Below are 21,681 nucleotides of genomic sequence, written 5' to 3'. Positions count from 1 at the left end.
ACAAGAAGTCTGCTCACCCTTCGACAGCCATGTGGGCCGGGAGGACAACCAAGAAGCCCATCTGCATCCTCCTGTGAGCCAGCAGCAGTTGCGGACCAGGAGGAGAACCAAGAAGACAACCCGTGTCCTCCCATGAGCCAGCCAGCTCGTGGGCTGGGAGACAGGCAGGGTACAGTAAGCAACCAATGATTCAGAGTAACACAGAAGTGTTACTCACAACTAAAGCTAAAAAAAAAAAATTAATGCTTGTATTGTTCGATTAACTTTGCTGGCCTAAAACCAAAAGTCTTAGCTTCTATTTAGAGGATGACAATATGCAATATAGCAACTATGGGGAATTTCCTTCTGTCTTGTTTTTGTTGTTTTATTCCTTTTTTAAAAAATTAAAAATATTTGGCTTTCAAAGATATTATCAAAAGTTGAAAAGATAATTTAGAAAATATTTCAGAATCGTGGTACCTGTTAAGGGTCCAGTATCCAGAACAGAGGTGGAGAACCTTGGCACCCATGACTCCAATGGGTGTCTGTATCATGGAAAGCTCTAAAAACTATCACTGATCTAGAATATATAAGGAAACTTACAACACAATAGAAACATGAATAACCCAACTCAAAACTGAGCAAAAGGCTGGGCACAGTGCTGCCTGCCTGTGGTCTCAGTGCTCAGTGCTTAGGAGGCTGCGTCAGGAAGACCACTTGACCCCAAAGAATCCACCAAAATCTCCTAGAACCAGTCAATATAGCATGGTTGTGGTGCTAAGTACAATAATCACTTGTTTTCTTGTATGCCAGCAGTGAAAAACTGAAATGTGAAATTTTAAAAATAGCACTTAACAAGAGCACTAAAAAAAAAATGGAAAGACCCAAGTATAAATCTAACAAAATATGTACAAACTTGGTATTTGGAAAATTACAAAACACTAATGAAAGAAAACAAAGAAGACCTAAATAAAGGGAGAGATATTCCATATTCCATTTTCATAAACTGAAATAGTATTGTCACAAAATCAGTTCCTCTCAGTGTGACCTCTAGGGCCAACAAAATCTCATTTTAAATTCCCATGTCCTTTTTGTGAGTAGGTTCTAAAATTTATAAGTAAAACAAGGGACTTACAATAGAATACTGAAAAAGGACAGATTTAGAGAACTCACAGTACCGATTTCAGACTTATCTTATTGCTATTGTAGTCAGAATAGTGTGGTTTTGGAGAAAGAATAGATACAGTCAACAAAAGAACAGAAGAGAAAATGTAGGCCCTCTCAAGTCCAGAGAACTGGTTTCTGATAAGAGGGAAAGGTGATTCAAGGAGAAAGGGTAACCTTTTCTCACGAAAAACAAACAAAAGAACCTAGGCACAGCTATCACACTGTACATAAAAATTAGCTCAAAGTGGATCACAGACCTAAATGTAAAATAAAAACATTAACCTTCAGGAAGAGAACAGGAGAAAATCAGTATAATTTTGCTGAGCAGTCTCTGGCTCTAACACCAAAGTACAGCCCGTCAACCCTTGTTGGGAATACAGATTGATAGGGCTGTTTGGTGGGGACAAGAAGGCAATATTTATCAAATTTTAGAGTGTATAGTATGCTTTAATCAAACAACCTCATTCTGAAAAAGATATTCCAAAAGAAATACCTGCAGTGGGCAAAACAGTTCTGTTCGCACAACCCAGTCTGTAGAAAACAACTGTGGTAAGCCTGGGACCCCCCACCTTGACTTGTGTGGAGTTCAGGAGTCTGTGGTAACAACCTGAACTTGGAGTTCAACCAGTGTTGCAAGGACAGAAAATTGGGACACAGGGAGGAACCCCAGGGCCCTGGAGGTGGCTCACCAGGGAGACAGGCAGGACAGGAATAGACCCTGCAGAAGGGTCTGAACATCTGTGGTGCTTGTCAGTGTGAGCTGTCCTTGAAAGAGGCCTCCCCCTGGGGAACCATCGCGCTCAGGAACCAGTCATGTGGTACAGTAAAAGGGGTTCCTCTCTAAGGGGAGCCTCTCCAGAGGCTCTAGGAAATCTGTCAGGGAAGCTCCAGAGAGCAAAACCATGGCTGTGATGAGATCCCACTATGCAAGATCTAGTGACAAATAGAGAATGATCTTCGAACAGCCAGAGAAGGGAGCGCTCCCTAGAAACTTCAAGGAAGGTGACTGGTGAACATAGAGAAACAAAAGCTCGGTGGAGGGAGAAGAGGAGGGGCCACAGATCTGGGGAGCAACTCTCCCTCCCTCTTCATCAGCTCTGTGTGTCTGCCATACTTGTCCTGGGACTCCCTTTGCCCTCTGTGATCTCCCCCCTGAGGACTCTGTTGTCCACCTGTCCTGCCTGTCACCCTGTTGGGTCAGACTCATGGTTCAAGCTCAAGCAGTGGTCCCAGAAATCTGCAGGTGGAACACTGCCAGAATCTTAAATGTCATGAAATCCCACCCCCACTTCCCATCCTGCCACTAGACAGCATTCTGCTTCTCAAACTCTCCTCTAAATGGGTGTTTCCCACGATCCCATTTCCAGGAAGAGAACAGCTCATATTGGACACCAATATGAGAGGCAAAGCCCTCTCAGAATAAAGAGCAAAACAACAAAGAGACAAAAAAGATGAGAGAGGAGATGAGTGATTCACAAATATAAAGATCAGATTTCAAATCCCAACGGCAGAGTGTGTTTCCAAGGCAGAAGCAAAAACAATTAGGCTGGAACCCAGGATCAAAGTCATCATGAGGGAAACTGTTCCAAGATGGGAAAAAAGTCTGAAAATCTAGGTTAAGGAAGACTGTACATTGTAGGAAACACAAGTGAATAAAGTTTCGTAGGGTATCTTGACAGTATTATTTGCTTTGTTGAAAAAAAAATTCACTTTCCTATTACTAGAAAAAGGAACATTACACAAATGTTATCTTGAAAAATACAGACTAGCAAAAGGAAGAGAATAAAAAATCTTCCACTGTACCACTGCTCAAAGAAACTTGGCCAACATTTTCATACGTTTCTTTCAGTCCTATTAATGTACATGCTACTTTTGATGTGATCATAACTCATAGAATATACATATATTTAAATGTTCTGTCTTCTGAAACACTTTTTAAATCATTACATACATAAAGTTTAGAAAGTAAATAAATGAATGAAGTTTAGACTGGAGAAAAACTATAACTAAAAAAGTTACGCAGAACCCACTTACCCAGAGTTAACCACAGTTAATATCAGGGAGCACTTCCTCACAGCCTTGTTATTTGTGCATTTTACATAGCTGTAAGTAGGAACTCTGATCTGATTCTTGCGCACAGCTAACACAGAGGAGCCACAGAGCAGATGAGATAGCTTCATGTGAATAGGACAAGACAATTTCGTACAAGACGATTTAATAGTCTTTACAATCAGTTAAACTCCAATTATCCCATCACTCGGTATTAGTTTCAAAGATGCAAAAGTTCCTGAGAAAAATGTAGCATCTCTGTGGAGCCTCTCAGCAGCAAGGGGAGTCACAGCACACACTTTGTCTTAGATTCTGTGGAGCGAGGCAGCTTTCGTGACAAGCATGCTTTCTGGTTCTGCCAAAGCCACAGACGTCGAAGAGGAGGAAGCCAGAAGACCAGACCTCATTCCTACGACAGACCCGATATCTGAGTAGAATTTGGACTTAGGGGTCCAGGCTGAATGCATCCTTTCGTGCTGTGACATCTTTGTGGAGGAGGAGACAGAGCAGGAGCTGTCTCCACAGGAGATGCGTGACCTTAAACACTCTCATTGTTAAATGAGGAGGAGTGGAAAGGTTAGCCACGCACCAACCAACATCCTGAGGAAGATGGAGGGGAGAATCTAGCGTAAAGTAGAAAATAATGAGACAAATGAAAAATCCATGAAATGATAAGTCCACCAAAGAGCTGATTTCTGGGCTATGGGTCCCTTTAGTCCCTCTCTGGCCACGCAGCTTCGTGCCTTATCTCCACTTCAGGGAGAAAACGGAAGCCAAGGGAAGTCATCCACCTGCTCTTTCCTGGCCTGGTGCTCCAGCTCCACAATCCCAGCAGGGCTGGCCCTTGCTGCACTCTCTGCCCCAGCCCTCTCAGCTACTCAGGGCATCCCTCCCTTTCCACCATCTATGCACGCATCTATTGCTGAAAGAAACCCCTAGACCACGTCTTCCCCCAGCCCTATCCTCCACATCCTTCCCAGGTCCAGTCTGCCCAGAAGCCTGCCATGGCAGGGTGGGGGGAGCTGCACCAGCTCTACTGAGAAGACCACACACATAGACACACACACACACACACACACACACACACACACATATACACACAGAATCTCAATCCCGGAACAAAATCTCCATGAGGATCAAACCTTTATCTGTTTTGTTCTTCGCTCTTATTCTTAGGACCAAGAACAATGATCAATAACTAGTTTGTTGAATTAGTATGATCAAAGAATACAAAAAGAAATAGAACATATGGAGGCTGGGGGTTTAGCTCAGCAGCATAAGCGCCTGCCTTGAAAGCAGGCAGCCGTTAGTTCAATCCCGGGTACCAATGAAAAAGACAAAAAACAACAAAAAAAGAAACAGAACATATGCCTACCCAGTGAGTATATCTTGAAGGACTATTTTTCCTCTTTGCTGATTTTGGCACAAGAATAACTTTAATAAAGCAGAAAAGTGAACATAATTCCACTTACACCATCTCTTGTAACTAATACATTCATTGAGAGGCTGTGCCAGGTTAGGTTCACTTTTTCCCAGGGCTGCTGATTCGGTTCTTCTTGGTAATCTCAGCTTCTTTTCTGATCCTGGCTCTGGAATCTCATGATTGCTTCCGGAGTCAGCCCATGGCCTCCTACTTATCCTCACCAATGCTGTCACTTCCTCCATCCATTGAAGTCTTTTGCTGACCAGAGTGTGATCCTTGAGTTGCTTTTACATCCTGCAGAAGAGTCACATATTCTTCTTTATTCTTTGCATCTTCATCCTGAAAGGTATTGGGAGTTGTGCTGGCATCCTGTGCTGCTGCTATAGGCAGCCCACCAAATTCTTTATTCTCTCTTTCTAACTCGATCTTGACTTTCTCTCACGCTCTCAAAATGTCCAGTCTTTTACTTTCTCCAGAATCCCATTCAGCAGCACCAGTCTCTTGCAAGATTGCTGCTAAGTTCTAAAGAATTCAAAGATTTTGTATAGCCCCAAATTTCTTATGAGCATGGACTTGTTAAGATCACATGGGAAAATTTGTAGCAAAGCTGTGTGCTGTTAAAGGCTGATTGTATTTGGAATTCTTGGCCTGAGGACATAATCCATTGGGTCTTGTTAGATTTGCAAGCAGCTCAGTAATATTCATGATATCTACTGCAGCTAAAGGAGACTGCAAGAGCGTTGGCCAATTTTTGCAAAGTTGAAAGAAAAGCTTCTTCAAAGTGCTCCTGACTCAAAAATATGGAACACTTTGTGCATTTCATGTCGTCCTCCACAGGGGCTCTGCTGACCTTCTGTATGTCGTTCTAGTTTCAGTATCTGTGCTCGCAGAGCAAGCATAGGACCACGTTTCTTAAAACAAAGATTTAGGCAATAGATAGTATCTTAGCTCAGGTTGCTATAGCAAAATACCATAGACTGAGTGGCTCCAACAACACTTACGTTCTCTTCTTCTGGAGGCTGGAAGTCCCAGGCTAGGTGCCAACACAGTCAGGTCCTGGAGAGGAGTCTCCTCCTTGCAGACGGCATCTCCCTCCACACTGTGCCCCCATATGGCTGTTCATCAGCGTTGTGCTGGAAAGACACTCTGCCCTTTCATTCTTAAAAGGGCACTGACCCCATTGAGAGGGCACATCTCCTGACCTCATCTAAGCCTATTACTTCTCCATCCCTGTTCCAAATAGCCATTAAAAAGCTGGTTAGGACTTCAACATCTGAAGGATGGCAGCAGGGATGCGGGGAGCCACAAGCATTCACTGTGCAACGGATCTGTTTTAAAAGACTATGTTGGGGGAGCTGCACGCTCTACTGAGAAGACCACACACATAGACACACAAAAACACACACACACACACACACACACACACACACACACACACAGAGTCTCAGTCCCGGGATTGAGACTGTGCACAATCAATGCTGGGATTAAGTGTGCTGGAATTAAGTGTAGGTGACCGCTGAGTCAGTGCACTGATTGGACTGGCACTGCCCTGATCGCCGGGAGACTGCATGCAATGTAAGGGACAGACAGAGGCTTGTCTCGTCCTTTGGCTCTTGCTGCTTTTGCTGTCTTGGGCTGCCATGAACTGTTGCCTCTCTGCCATTGCTTCTCTGCCTTGGAGCAACCCGATTATGAATTTAAACCTCTGCAAACTGTGAGCTAAACAAACCATTTTTTCCTTTAGAAAAAATAAAAAGCCAGTTTACCATTTGATGAATTAGTCCCTTCCTTGAGTTAAGTGGCTTCCAGTAAATTGGTTACTTCCTGTGCTTGCAGATGGGCAATGTAAGGCACATGCTAGGCTGTCCTCGTCAAGAAAAATAATTTTAAAAGACAAATGCAGTCATCCACAATCATGTATTCAACACTACCTAGTGAAAATATTTGGGGAGACAGCACATGTTCATTTTCTTGCCATTATCCCCTTAACAGCGATGTACTCAGCCTTTCTGCTGTGTCGGGTGCTGTGAGTAACCTGGAGATGGGTTCACGTGGGGAGGATGGGCCTGGGTAACGTGCCATTTCATCCAACGGGTCTGAGAACTGGGGTGCTTTGGTATCCAACGGCCTCCTGGAATTAATTCCCTCGGAAACAGCGGAAAAACTTTACGTGAAATGGGGAGAAAATGTGTAGAGGAAGACAGATCCACCCGAGAGAGCCCCGCCCCTGCGGTCACACAGAATGTGGGCCGCACAGAGTGAGGCGGACTGTCAGGTCCAGGGCAGGCAATAAAATGAAAGTCCTCTCCCCGCAGGTGCCCATCAGTGTGCCAGGCAGGAAGGGGGGCGAGTCCTTCTGAACACTGACAGTCACCTGTTCTTGCTGCTTTCCAGCAGGCACCCACTGCCATGAGCAGCCTGCTTCATGGGGGTCTCCCTAAGTTGCTCAGGCTAAACTCAGACTTGTGCTTCTCTGCCTCAGCTTCCCAAAGTGCTGGGACGACAGGCACGCACCACCACACCCGCTAACTCCATGCCCTTCTGAGATTCTGTTTGTGAGGAAAGCAGCAGCACAGCACCTTCAGATACCAACATTAGCCTCCTGTAAACTTCCTGGCAAATGCTCCTTAAAGGTGTAACAGTGGTGAATCAGACAGCTCACACAGGGAGAGAAGTCTGACGGTTAAACAGGAAGTGGATTAAAATCTCTTCCATTTCTCTCTGGAAATGATAATCATTATATCTCCACAAAATATCAAAATAATAAATAATCAATGATAGTTGATTACAAATCCAACGATGAGACAGCACAACGGTAAGATAAAAGGAGAAGGGGAAGAAGGAAATTTACAGATGGACCCTGATTCATGCCATTATCATTTATGACAGAGGACATCAACATGCATGCTTTTATTTCTAAGCTTGCTGAACAAGAAACTTCAAACAGTATTTTTAAATATGTAAGCCATTACTGGCAGAGCTCAAACCAGACTTCTGCTGAAGAAGGTGAAGACAGAAGCTAATTGTATAGTAAGGAGAATGAGGACAAAGAATAAAACATAGGAAGTAGGGACTGTGGCTGAAAATGTGGGAAACAGTGAGAGGAGCCAGGGCTGCACCCCACAACTGCCTTGGAGCCCCGCCCATACCCACCTCCAAGCCAGGCTGTCTATGGCGCTGGCTCACAGAACAGCCAATGCTCCCTCAAGAACAGAACTGAGATCTGTAGGGAGATGGGTCAGGATTTTCCCTGCACTCCGCAAAGCAAATAAACAAATGCTATTTCTGTTACACATCCACATCGCTTCTCACAGTCTGATCCCTCTCTGGCTCCCTACTGCCAGGTTTTACACTTCTCAAAACAACCTAGCAAAAGCAATGAAATCTTAACACGGATAAACTTCAACATGAATAAACTTCAGAGATGTGACGGTGAGAAGGGACAAAAATAAAAAGGAATGGACTGGATGATTTCAACTTTAAAAGAAGTTAGAAAGGGCAAAAACAGCAATGACAGCCAATCAGTAACTATCTGGGGCTGGGAGAGGGTCAAGGGTACTAGGAAATTTAGGGTGACCATATCTTGACTGTGGTGGGGTGTCCACAATCACTTACAATTACTGAGTTCTTCAAATCTACACAATTAAAACTGGTGAGTTCTAAGGGATATAAGCAATATCAATAAAAAAGAGAGAAAACATTCTCAGACCACCTTGAAAATAGTAAAAACTGAAATATTGCATATCAAAATTTGCAGACTGACTCATTTTTAAAATATTTAACTTTTTTAAATTCAGAGATATTGTGTGAATTTATCATATACAACATGTTTTGAAGTGCACATACATTGCAGTTAAGTTTAACTAGTTAACAAATGTATTACCTCACATAGCATTTTTGCAGGGACTTTTAAATGATTCTTTATATTTTTCAAGCATATAATATAGTATCATTAACTATATTTCATCTTATAGTCATCTTTCCATACAATCCATCTCTTGAGGTTGACTCCCCCAATCTAACTGCAATGTACCTTTCACCAGCATCTACCTCCCCCCAAACACTCCACCTTCTGCTAGCCACCATTCTGCTCCCGGTTTTGATTCGACGTTTCGAGAGTCCACGAGTGAGTGAGGTCACGTGGTGTTTATCTTCTGCTGCCTGACTTACTTCACTTTGAGTAGTGTCATATGTGTCTGACTGTGCTGTCACAGAGAGGAAGCTTCACTCTTTTCATCCCTAGGTGACATTCCATTGTGGACACGTGCCACCTGTTCTTTATGCATGGAGCCACTGACAAACACTGGGACTGATTGTGTATCTCGGCTACTGCAGAGAACGCTGCAATAGACATGGGTGAGCCCATGTCTCTTCAACATCTGCGTTTTGTTCTGAATATATACCAGCAGTGGATTTACTGGATTGCGTGGTAGCTCCATTTTAAAAATTTGCTTAGGATGGTCCATGCCATTTTCTATAATGGTTTAACCTATTTCATTCCCAATCATAAACTGTGAGTTACCTTTTCTCCACATCCTCAACATATTTTCCTTTATTTATTGGTAATAATTATTCTAAGCAGGGTAAGGTGTTATCTTCTCGTGGTTTTGATTGGCATTTCCCTGTTAGTGACACTGAGCTTTTTTTTTCTTTTTTTTTTTTTTTTTTTCTTTCTCCACATTCCTGTTGGCTACTGAGTGTCTTCTCTTAAGAAATGTCTATTTGGGTCTCTTTTTTTTTAATTCAGTTGTTGAATTGAGTTCCTTATCTGTCCTGGATATTGGCCCTTGTCAGATGTATAGTTTGCTAATATTTTCTCCCATTCTGTAGAAAGTCTCTTCGCTCTGTTGATTGCTTCCTTGGCTGTGCAGAAGCTGCTTAGTTGGATGTAATCCTGAAAACTGTCAAAGACATAGCAACCAAGAAACGCCAGTTCTGTCAGCTCCAAGAGTGAATTCTTTCTTTTCTCACAGTAGTCAGACTCCCGCTACAAAAATCTCTATTCTGAAACTGCTAATGACAGCATAGGCACTCAGGCACACTTAGGAAGCCCAAAACATGATTTCAACTTAAATATCAGCAAATACGATCCAGCAGCCATTAAAATGATAACACACTATTGGCTAACTGGATCAATATTTAGAAATTTATGATCATTCATATGCTAATAAATAAAAAGATAGATAAGAAAATATGATTTGATAAAATCCAATATCTGTTCTTAGGTGTATTTAATCTTTGGTAAAATGGTAAAGCTAAACAGACCTTGGTTAATGGGGTTAATGGGGCTGCCTTAGAAGTAGCCCCATTAGATGTAGGAATGAGCAAGGGGGTCCATTAGCACTGTTTCATCTGGCTGTGAATGCCCTACTCAATCCGATTAGAGGGAGCACAAAACAACAAAAACAATACACAAATAAAAAGAAACCTCATTATCATCATTTGTGAAGGCTATGATTGTACCCTGATGTGAAAGAATCAACTAGAAACATTTCTTGAAAAGAAGTAAGAGACAGGAAAGGGATCTAGGAATGGAGGGAGAAGAAAAGAGAAGTTAAAAAAAAAAAAGATTCAGATGCAATTTGTACACATACCAGCTCTCCACAATGAATGTGGAGAGTATGTGTACCATATTAACAAGAACTTAAAAAAATAAGGTAGCATTTATGAAATTAACATAAAAACAAGTAAGAGCAATTAATACAAAATAAGGCTCTTCTATAATCAAAGAGAAACTAGTTAAAATATAATGAAAGTGTTATACTCACAAATAGCAATAAATAAGATAAAAATTTATAAGTATTCTTGATAAGAAATGAACATGATCCATACAAAAGTTAGTATGAAAAGTCGAAGCAACAGCCAGGCATGTGGGCACACACCTGTCATCCCAGCACTCTGAAGGCTGAGGCAGGAGGATCACCACAAGTTCAAAGCCAGCCTGGACTACATAGCGATCTCAGGGCCAGCCTAAGCCATATAGTGAACTAGATCAGCCTCAGAAAAAAACAAAGCAACAAAAGGATTTTAGTAATCCTAGTCTATGAATATTAGCTCTCTTATATTCTAGAAGGGTAAGACAAGAGCCAAGAAAATTCTAGGAGGAAGAAGAAAACTAGGACAGCTGATGTAGGCATAGCAGATATTAAAGGAAATGGTAAAGCTACAGTGACTGTTTAAAAGAAGACAACATGGCCTCGGCAGACAGATAAATAGAATGAAAGAAATCACAATTAATTCCAGTGCATATGAAAATTCAGTATATTAAAGGTGGCATTTCAAAGGAACGGAGAAAATCTGTGTCGTCTGAGAAAGCCTGCAGGAACAATCTGTTAGCCATTTGGGGAGAACAAATAGGACGACTTCTTTTTTTCACTTAATTGAAATTTAATTTATATGAAGCCAAGATTTCATTGTTTTAATGCAAGTGAAAAGCACTGTTTTATGGGTGCGTTTTTTTAAAGGTGGGGACAGGGGAACCAGTACTTGAGCATGAACATGAAATCCAGAAGCCAGCAAAGACCCAAGCAGTAAACGTGATCACCTGCTGTACCTCGAACTTGTCCTCCAGCGTTTGCGCCTTAGAAACTGCAAGAGCTGCAGTACTGCGAGGTGTGACCTGGAGCGCTCGGCTGTCCTGAACGCACAGGAGCGGCTCAGCGATTGCTGGGCTGAATTCCCGACCAAGTGGTGAATTCACACTCTGACCTCATGCACACGTGTACTCTGTTGCACCTCTGCCTGCCTCTGTGGGATGATGCAGCAGTGTGGGGCCTTGGCCTTGGGCTTCTCAGTCTCTAGGATTGCAAGAAATCTCTGTGCTTTGCGAACTGCTCAGTCTCAGGTATTGTGTTACAGCAGCACAAACTGGACAGGCCTGTCTTACTTACTTGTCTTATTGTGGGGACAAAATACCCAACACCCAAAGTTTAACAGGGAAGGTTTGTTTAGCTCAGTTTGGTGGAGCTTTCAGTTCATTACTGGCTGGCTCCAAGGCAGGTGGCATGGCAGAGGGGCAACTGCTCATGGCAGTGGAAGACAGCAAAAGCAACAAGAGACCTTGGCAGCATCTTTCTGCCCCCTTTATACTCTATCGATGCTGCTGAGATTAGAGTGGTACCAAACCAGTCAGTGAACTGATCACATACCCTGAATCCCAGTATCACACACTCTAGATTCAGGCCCCTCTGAAAAGCCTGCCTCCTGCCACCCCCATGACTGCATGAGCTTTGGTGGGGCATCCAGACACAAACCATAATAAGGCCCTTCCTGACAGTTTTAAATGTCTGTACTGTAAGGGTGGAAATGGTCATGAGTGAGAAAAAGAGTATGTGTCTTAAATAAAATCAAAATCAAAATATATATATCATATATAAAGGAGACCAGAATTAATTCTCCATTACCTAAAAACTTGATACCAACCAGTAATGAGTACCTCAATGAAAAAATAGAAAAGTATATGAACACATTAATTATGGGGGAAAAATTCAAATGGCCACTAAACAAAAAAAAATTCAACCTTCTGATACTGTAAATTTGAATCACTTAACTTTTGCATGTACCCAAATGCCAACATTTAAAAGAGTGCTAATAAGTACCTCAGGGAAGAGCCTGAACTGTGTGTTTTCAGCACAGTCAGAGGGAATACAAATGAGGCTACTTTCTTGCTGGAAATGTGGTGATGTCTGCTAAGATTCTAGCCATACCCACCCTCAGGCATTTATTCCATAGAAATGACTTGCACAAGTAGGCAGCAGTAACATGTCCAAAGCAGGGTATTGGGTAGATGCATAAAAGGTTGCTGTCAGCTGTTGGAGATCACTACCCAGCAGCTCTGAGCAGGATTTAAATTTTACCAATTGGCTTTCTATGTTTATCTGTGAGTCTGTCCTAGGCCTAGGCTCCATGCCTGGCAACGGGAGCTGATTATAAGTGAACCTCTACGAATCAATGGTCCTGGCTGAGACCTGTAGTGGCCTGTGAGGCCAGAGATACCTCAAAGGGCACAATAAGGCCACAGCTGCAGACACTTGGCTCAAACATCAGTTAAGTAAATAGAGACTGCAGCTGCAGGAATTACTCCTACAGTCTCACTTTTACCGTGTCTTCATGATAACACAGTTCTACTGAATTGACTCGATTCATTCCTTGGAGACGTCCTTGAAGTGACTCCCGAGGTCCTGCTCATTGCCTGTGCTTTCCTCAGTTTCCCCGCCCCTTGTGGGACCAAATAAAGTGGGCAGTCCAGAGGAGTCTTTGTCTTATTCCTCAGAGTCTTGAGCTCAGCTAAAGGGTTTTGACCCTCCTGGAGCCCTAAAACCATACCACATGTCTCATTTTATTTAAACCTCCACCATACACTTGTTTGGGAGATCAGGGATCTAGGTCAGGACCCTATAGTCAGCCAGGAACACAGGAACCCAGCCCACACCTTTAGAGCCACCAAGCAAGGAGTCCCCTGTGCTACCCTGACATCTCCTGCCTACCCTTAGGTCTCCATGGTCAGCTACTCACACCTGGACTCTTTGAAGCTATGAGTAAAATGTCTCCGGGAACCTTCATAAGCCTTTGTAACCTCTGAATGTTGTTGAGCCCTACCTCAGGAAACCTTAGAACAGTTTCTTAAAATTCCCACCACACACACACACACACACACACACACACACACACACTGTCATCATCATCATCATCTGAGGAGCTGGCTCGGAGGCCGCGCTTTGGTTCTGTCTGAGCTGGGCCTGAGAGTCTGCATTTCTAATAGTCTGCCCCTCAATGATGCTGGCGGTTCTGGTCCAATTTGTACCAAGGACATGAAACATACCTTGCTTTAGACCTGATGTGGTTTGGAAGTGGTTTGTCCCCCAACTGTCCCTGGGGTGGAAGGTGGCATGGTGGGAGGGGATTGGGTCACCTGGAGCACTGCCCTAGGAAGTGATTAAATTCCCAGTGGAGACGGAGTGAGTTCTCTTAAAGTAAGCTGTTATAAGCACTAATCTGAAGTCTGGTGAGGTGGCACACACCTGTAATCCCACACTCCAGGAGGCTGAGCAGGGGGGATCCCAAACTGGAGCCCAGCCTGGGCAACATAGTGACTTAGTGAGACCCTGTCTCAAAATAAAAACAGGGTGAGGATACAGCTCAGTGCAGAAGCCTTGGACTCAGTCAATTCCCAGTTCCCAGCTCTCTCCAGAAACACAGCCCTGAGGGTTGAGTTGCTCCCAGGCTTTCTGCCTTGCAATGATCGCCTCTCCCTTGTGCACTCCAAAGCCATGACCCATTCCTCCAGGAGACCTTCAGCACGGCCCAGCAGAACCCAGTGGTAGGCCTGGCACCTGAAGGCCCTCAGCTAAATCTGCCTCTTTTCTTTGTAAAGTTACTTTGCCTTGGATATGTTGTTATCATTTTAGAAATGAACAAACAAGCCGGGTGTGGTGGTGCATGCCTGTAATCCCAGCACTCAGGAAGCTGAGGCAGGACAGTCACAGTCAGTCTGAGGTCAGCCTGGTCTACAGAGGGAGTTCAAGGCCACCCTGAACTACATAGTGAGACCTTGTCCCAAAAAAAGATTGGGGGACAAATACAGTACCTTAGTCCTGGTTATGTGTAGGCATGGTTTCCCCAGCAAATCTCCAGGAAAGAAGCGCTGGCCGCCCTCCTTGGACTCTCCTGTCCCTCAGAAGGCCATGACCTTGTTGTGCTCTTAGCATCAACCTTTGTACCACTGCACCCAGCTGCACTGTTTGACCATCTGGTCGCTATAGGGCAGCTGCTTGGGGCTGGCTGTCACCACCACAGCTTCCCGCTAATGCCTCAGCCCAACTAGAAATTCGGTGCTTTGGTGGCAGAAGGGAACTCAAACTGCAACCCTACTTGTTGGACCAACACATTCTTTTTTATCTGGGACCTAACATCTCTAACCCTATTCTAATTTCACCCTTTCCCCAAACTCCCAAAGCATCTTCTCTCCCTTTACCCTTGCTCTGACCCCTTGGTCGCTTACAAAAAATCTCTGCCTTAAAAGATTTCTTTGGCAGAAGTGAGAATAAGATTAAGAGGTTAACATCAAAGCTCGTGAGTCTGACTTTCAAACATGTAATCGTGAATTCTTAATCACTTCCCCTTTGGCAGATGATTTGGCTCCCGGGCCATCTGGGAACCAAGAATAAAAGCTGGAAGTGACAGGGTTTAGCCTCCTGCCCTGCCTTCCCCTTAAGAGACCGGGGAGTCCCACAGATAGGCAGACCCTATGTCCTCCTGCTTGGGACTCAGACAGAAAGAGGATAAGCGGCAGTTCCACTGCGATGCATTCCAGAAGTAATGGAAATCCACGCTGCAGTTTGTCTCCGGGGGAGCCGCCCAGTGCGCAGGAAATCCCGGGGTGGGCGAGGTTCCTGTTCCACCTAAACGTCACCCAGGACAAGGCCACCCTACGCATCCCCTGGCCAAGACTGGAGCGTGACTGCATGCAGGGGACAGAGAGAAGCTCTTCTCAAACCCTCTTCCCCAGAACGTGGAACGCTCAGGCGGGAGACACTCCACTTCCTCTGCCTTTCTGGACCCCCAGAGCCCAGACAGGGCTCACTGGCTTTCCCTTCTCAGCATATTTCCATTAGCTCAGAACCTTTCTCTACTCTTATTTTTACATGACTGCACTTGCTACATTGAACCCAGGTGTAAAAGCAGATAGTTCAGTGGTGGATGTGGTGCCACATGCCTGTAATCCCAGGATTCAGGAGGCTGAGGCAGGAAAATCTCCAATAGTTCAAGGCCAACCTGGGCTGTCTAGTGTGTTCCAGTTCAGCCTGAACTAAACAGCAAGATCCTGTCACAAAAAACAACATAATACCCTGGATCTTTAATCTGAAGCCTCCTATGTCACATAAAGCCATGATCAAATAAATTTGTGGTGGCTTTCCTCCTGCTAATCTACCAACAGTTTACTTCAGCAAGCTCAAATACCCAACCTGCAGAGGGACAGTCGAAATTTCCCTGTGCCGTGGTCAGCTTTGCTAGAACGAGAAGGTAAATTATAAGCAATTAGTTTTAAATGTCTGTTGTGTTAGTGAATACATTTCCTATGATAAAAAAATAAAACTGAAACATGATACTTTGTGGAATTCAGCATATAAAAGAAAAATATATAGCACAAAATGATACAAATGTTGTATTGGAGATTTAAAAAAAACAAAAAAAAAAACAGGTTTGCAAGGTCCCTGAAGACAGAGACAACATTTGTTGTTATCCCCACAGCTTGGGTAGCATGTGGCAGGAAGCGACAGGTTAGTGGCAGGTGACTGACAGTAGGTAAATACAAGCATGGCCACTAAAATCGCAAAACAGAAGGTGCTACTACTGTGACACTGGAATATAGTAAGTATATATGTTTGGTCTCCGGCCCTGGTTCCTGGCACTGAGACCCTAAACCCTTGGAAATTCCTGAGCTACCTTGGCATTGGGGGCATCTTTTGTTCTAGGAGTCTACTTCCTGGTTCCTTAGGAAATTCCCAGTGGTGGGAGTGTCTTGGGCTTTGATGCAGTGACTTTGTGAGCCGGAAAATGGGCCCTGCCCCCCAGAAAGACCAAGCCCAGATGAGAAGCTTGAATTTTTCACCCCCATGCCACACCCCCAGAGAAAAGGAGAAGGGCAAGAGGTTGCGTTAAGCATCAACCATCTCTAAGTGATGAAACCTCCACAGAATCCCTCCACTTCTGGGTGCAGAGCTCTTGTAGGCAACGAACCTGAGGGGGTGCCTGGAAGGTGACCCTTCTAGAGCACACAGAAGCACCCCCCTCCCCACTTCCCAAGTCCTTGCCCAACATCCGTCTTCCCTCTAGCTGTATGTCTGCATCCCTTTCTTCATCTAACAAACCAGTAAGTGTGAGTGTTTCTGTGAGTTCTCTAAGCCACCGTAACAACTTACTTGAGTCCAGGCAAGGGTTGTGGGAGCCTTGATTTACAGGACTTTGGTGAGAAGCACAGGGCTTCTGAAGGACCAGCACCGGATGCAGGATCAGTCTTGCAGGACTGATCTGTGGGATCTGTGGGTTATCTCCAGGAAGCTGGGTTCAGGAGTGAGTTTACATTGTCTTGGCCCCGCATTGGTGTTTGCTGGTAGGAAGAAGAAATCCCTGCACATTTTGGTGGCCAGAGGAGAAGTATTCTGTTATGAAAGTAAACATTTTTAAAATGTACTTTCAAAACCTCTTGCATGGTAAAAAAAATAAACCTAGAAAGATGTCGCGGCATATGTGATATTTGAATGTGAAATATACAAAGGATTCCCTCCAGGTGGACAGAGATAAGAGAAATATCCAAAGTTGAGAGAATTATTTACACAAATTCTGAGAAAGGATAGTGTGCTCTTGGGTGGTAAATCAACCCCAAATCAAGTAGCATTCAACACTAAAAATCTGTGTTCCCTCATGCATCTGCAGGGAGATGGTATTGGGCCAACACAGTCAGCAATTGGCAAGCTTGGGGCTCAGCTACAGGTTGGGTCCAAGTGTATTTCCATCATCTCTGGTCCAAAAATTTCCTGAGGCAGCTGTCTGCAGGAGAGAGAGAGAGAGAGAGACAGAGAGAGAAAGAGAAAGATAGAAAGAGAGAGAGAGAGGACAAGGTGGCATACATTTCAAGCCTCCAAACGCATTATGCCCAGTGGCTTGCTGTGGGCCAGACTGACACACATGGATAAGCAACCTCCCTGGGATTTTGCTCAACGTTACTCTTGAGCAATAACCCAAACTCTCCCCAGTGTGTTTGGGGAACAGCACGAGCGAGCGCCTGTAACCTCTAGACTTTTCATTTGCATTTCTCGTTTCCTTTATGGAATGGTTAGCCAGGAGCTAACTGCCAGAAGAAACAGGACAGTCTTAGGAAAAACGAAATTTGCTACACTCACAGTCTTAGAGACAGGGCGCATTGCAGGTCACACAGGGCCACAGGGAAAGGAACCAGAAGGCCCAAGTGGCAGAAAATGGGGTGAGGGGAGGGCAGAAGCCAAAGCCTCTTGGGGTCCACTCCGAACCGGAACCGCTAGGACTGCTTAGGTTGCCTAACCGGCCAGGCTGTGACCTGTGACCAGGGATGTCTCCAGTACTTCTACCTGAACCCCAAATGGTTAAGGCGCGTGACTTTGTCTCTGGTTGTGCCCAGGTGGGCCAGATAGGGAGCTATGGAGTGGGCCTGGGTACCTAGAACCTTAAAGCCATGTTTGCAGCTAGTCTTCGCCATCTCTAAGAATTGAGTAGCCCAGTAAGGAGCCATCTCTCCTTAGCCAGAAATTCTTTTCAATATGTGAAAACATCATATGAGGAAAAACTGGGGAATTTGGGATCATGTGGTCCTCCTGCGCCTCAAAGCCGGCACTACTCCCAGCCTGTAAGGAGGTGGCAGGCGCTCCTATGGAAAGAATGTGAGTTCTGCAAATATTTATGGAGCTCCTGCTGAGATTCCAGCTGTGGAGGTGTGGTAAAATAAAAGGAAAAACTCTACAAAACTGCAAAACAAAACAGAGGCTGTGGCCCTTCCAGGGGGAGAACCAGCAGCATCTCCTGAGATCCGCGCCATGTTGGAACTGAGGACCCTGTGAAAGCAAATGACCATCCTGCCTCCCTGCTTAGCAATAGTGAACCTACTGCTACATGGCCTAGAGTCAAATATCCCACTTCCCCTATCCTCCTCCTTCTCCCCCCCCCCCCGCCCATTAGCAAATGGGAACCAGAAATCTGAGTATCTCCTGGGAGGTTGACCATAGCAAATAAGTGGACTTCCTTCTACCATTTGTTTGAAGGCAAATATTTTTATTACTGTTTTGCTCTTTTCTGATTAATGGTACTGATTAATGGTATTCAATATTCTGTTTTGATAAGTTTTATAGTGTTCTGTATTTCATCTTATTTTGATATACGTGATTGAAAGAACAACTATTATAAAGATAACAAAATATACTATGATACCTATTACTGTTACCCCGGTAACCTGCTGTGAAGTTCTGTACCAATTTCACTGTACAATCTTAGTTGGCTTTATTCTGACTTGTTCTGTTGTATACTTTCAAAATAAAATAAAAAAGAAAAGAAAAACTGCCAGCTGCTTCTCAAACAGAAGACTAATACCTAAGATAAAGAACTCACAAAAATTAGATTCCTCGCCCAAATAAAAGACCCAATCAAAACATAGGCAGAAATGAATAGACACTTCTCAGAAGTAGAGAAATGCAATTTAAAACAGCAGAAAAGAATGTCTTACTGCAAAAAGAATGTCTAATACCAAGAAATCAGTTAATAACAAAAGTTGGCAAGACTGCAAGGAAAAAGAAATCCTTCTGCACTGTTGTTGGGAATGTGAACTAGTACAACCATTGTGGAAATCAGCATGAAGTGCCTCAAAAAACTGAAGCTAGAAATTCCATTTGACCTAGCTATTCCTCTTCTAGGTATCTTCATTAAAAAGCTGAAGACATCATATAATCCATGCATACACGTTTATGACAGCACAATTCATAACAGATAAATGTTGGGAGCAATTTCTATTTCCATCAACAGATGACTAGATAAAGAAAGTATGAACTGAGAAACATCAAGCCCCAAATTCAAAGACTCCCTCCAAAAATGGGGTCATGAATAAGTGTTCACCATCACTGGACATTTGAGAAATGCAAATTAAAACAGTACTGTGTTTCACCCCAGAAAGAATGGCTGCTATCAAGAAATCAACTAATAACAAATGTTGGTGAGGATGCGGGGAAAAAGGAACACTTCTCCACTGTTGGTGAGAGTGCAGACTGTGGAAATCAGTATTTTTTTTTTTTTGTCTTTTTGAGATAGGGTCTCTTTATGCAGTTCAGGGTGGCCTTGAGCTCACATTGTAGCCTAGGCTGATCTCTGAATTTTAGCACTGAATTTTAGATATTTTTATTTTTGTTAATTTGAATTTAAATAGCATCTGTGGCTTATAGCTATCACATGGGACTTGAAGCTGTAAATACTATACCACAAAATCAATCTTTTGATCTGAAGGCCTCTTAAAAAATCAATTTTGAAACTGTAGTTTTCTGTGGTTCTCTTATGAATTTTAGGATTTCTTTTGATGACTTACTTAATTTTGTGAAGCTCAGAAAAGGCTATGAGGGCTATACAGATCAAATTAACCCATTCCTGGACAAAAACTATTTCCCTGACCACATCCAGTATCCTTCTCAAAGCATTTTCCTGGGATAAGAAAACCCAGAAGAGTTTGTGTTCAAATTAAATTCACATTACTAGAAGAATAATTCAAAGCCAAGCAGGGTGTTGTGGTGCATGTCTGTAATTGCAGTGCTCAGGTGGCCAAGGCAGGAGGATTTCCATGAATTTGAGCCCAACCTGTACTAAATAGTGAATACAAGTCCAGCCTGAACTACAAAGCGAGACTCTGGCTCAAAAAGAAAAGAAGAAACATTACTCAAAGTGAATCACTTGTGGTCAACATCAGATTGTCACAGAGACGTATTACTCTCCTCTCTGTATAATCTTATATTGTTGTTGCATATAATTTAATTCCATGAATATTAATCTCTCTCCTAGGAGGGATACAGCAATTCCAATCAAATATAAAAGTAATATGTGCCTCAGAATGCTTCTCTATAATTTTTAAGTGTCAAAATTCTTTGGGTTGTTTTTTCAAAATCTAAGAAAGTTGAAAACTAACAGTAAAATAGAAAATTACATCCTCCCACCCCAGTAGCTTGGTATCTATTCTTTGGAGGAAAAAAAAAAGAAGTAGGAATTAAGAAATTTGTCACAGCTGAAATACAGCCTCTTACAAAGAGTCCAGTGAAAAGGAAAACTTACTCCAGTGAAGAATACCCAATAATCCGGGCATTGTGACACACACCGGTAATCTGTAATCCCAGCACTTGGGAGACTAGGCAGAAGGACTGCCACTAGTTCCCGGCCAGCCTGGGCACAAGGGCAGCCTGCAATACAAAGCAACACCCTGTCTAAAAAAGAATATTACATGTCTTATTTTTGCTGAGACAAAATACCTGACACCCACAAGTTAAAGGAGGGAAGGTTTATTTCAGCTCCCTTTTCTGTAGAGGTTTCAGCCCAGAGTCCCTGGCTCCAAGGCAGGCAGCATGGCAGAGGGGCATCGCAGAGGGGAAACAGTCCATGGCACGGCAAGACCTCTTTCTGCTTCCCGTTTGTTCTGCCCAGGCTGCAAGCCTACTGGTTGGTGCTGTCCACATCCAGTGTGGGTCCTCCCATTATCATGTACCCCAAACCCACTTCCACACTGGCACAATCCATCCACCTCTCAGAACCACCAATGAGCATGTGAGCCTTTGGGGGGTGGCTATGTATAAACCATATATATAAGCCATAATGTTACACGGCAAAGGTAAAGCGTTTCAAAGCTAAGACAGTTTCTCACAAAAGTCTGCCCAGAACCAGGTGCACACCTGTGATCCCAGCACTTGGCTGGTTGAAGCAGGAGGATCTCTGCCAGTCTGAGGCCAGGCTGCCCTGTAAGTGAGTTCAAGGCCAGCTTGAACTACACAGAGGGACCCTTTCTGAAAAAAAAACAAAATTCTGACTTTTAACATTTTCCTGTCATAATCTCACATTATTCTCTGGCTCATTTATAACAGAAAAAATATCTTTAGTTTTACATATTCACAAAGAGTGCCAGAAACATAGTTATAAAATCAGTAATAAGAGTATCTGGGCTCTTTTATTTAGTAAGAAAAAATAAAGGGAGACCAAGAAGCCAATAGCTAGTGCCTGTTAGGAAATGCTTTCCCTTTGCTTTATCTTGAGGTCCTTTGTAAGAACCAGGATTTCACAATTAATTTTACAGCATTCAAAAAGCATTAATCATGCAAAAGTGAATACCATTTTTGCTTATCAAATTGGGAATGATTAGAAGTAACTACACTTTTGCTGCGACATTCAAGGCACAGTTTCATGCTATTATAAATTGATACAACCACTTTGGCCCTGTTTCTAAAGCTTAAATGCACACCCATCCTTTTTTTTTTTTTTTTTTTTTTTTTTTATTTAAGAGGGAAAAGAGAAAA

The 21,681-nt window shown here is 43.4% G+C and overlaps 1 long non-coding RNA gene and 1 pseudogene across 2 annotated transcripts; both read right to left on the bottom strand.

Annotated features, from left to right (window-relative positions):
* Nucleotides 1-2,276: 2,276 nt before the first annotated feature.
* Nucleotides 2,277-5,967, bottom strand: LOC134476071 (uncharacterized). Of its 2 annotated transcripts, none has more exons than XR_010047516.1 (2): nt 4,571-5,967; nt 2,277-3,818 (listed from the first exon to the last, which is right to left on the bottom strand). It is a non-coding gene; the product is annotated as an uncharacterized LOC134476071 (long non-coding RNA). The 2 variants fall into 2 exon arrangements; XR_010047517.1 differs by having other exon boundaries at nt 4,668-5,967.
* On the bottom strand, nt 5,413-5,513 carry LOC111753537 (U6 spliceosomal RNA; annotated as a pseudogene).
* Nucleotides 5,968-21,681: the final 15,714 nt, after the last annotated feature.

This window comes from Cavia porcellus, unplaced genomic scaffold (assembly GCF_034190915.1).
Source record: "Cavia porcellus strain 051 isolate PalLab524CR breed Dunkin Hartley unplaced genomic scaffold, mCavPor4.1 scaffold_5, whole genome shotgun sequence".
Taxonomy (NCBI): Eukaryota; Metazoa; Chordata; class Mammalia; order Rodentia; family Caviidae; genus Cavia; species Cavia porcellus.
The sequence above is the reverse complement of the archived record's forward strand: the minus strand, read 5'-3'. Positions and strand labels throughout refer to the sequence as shown.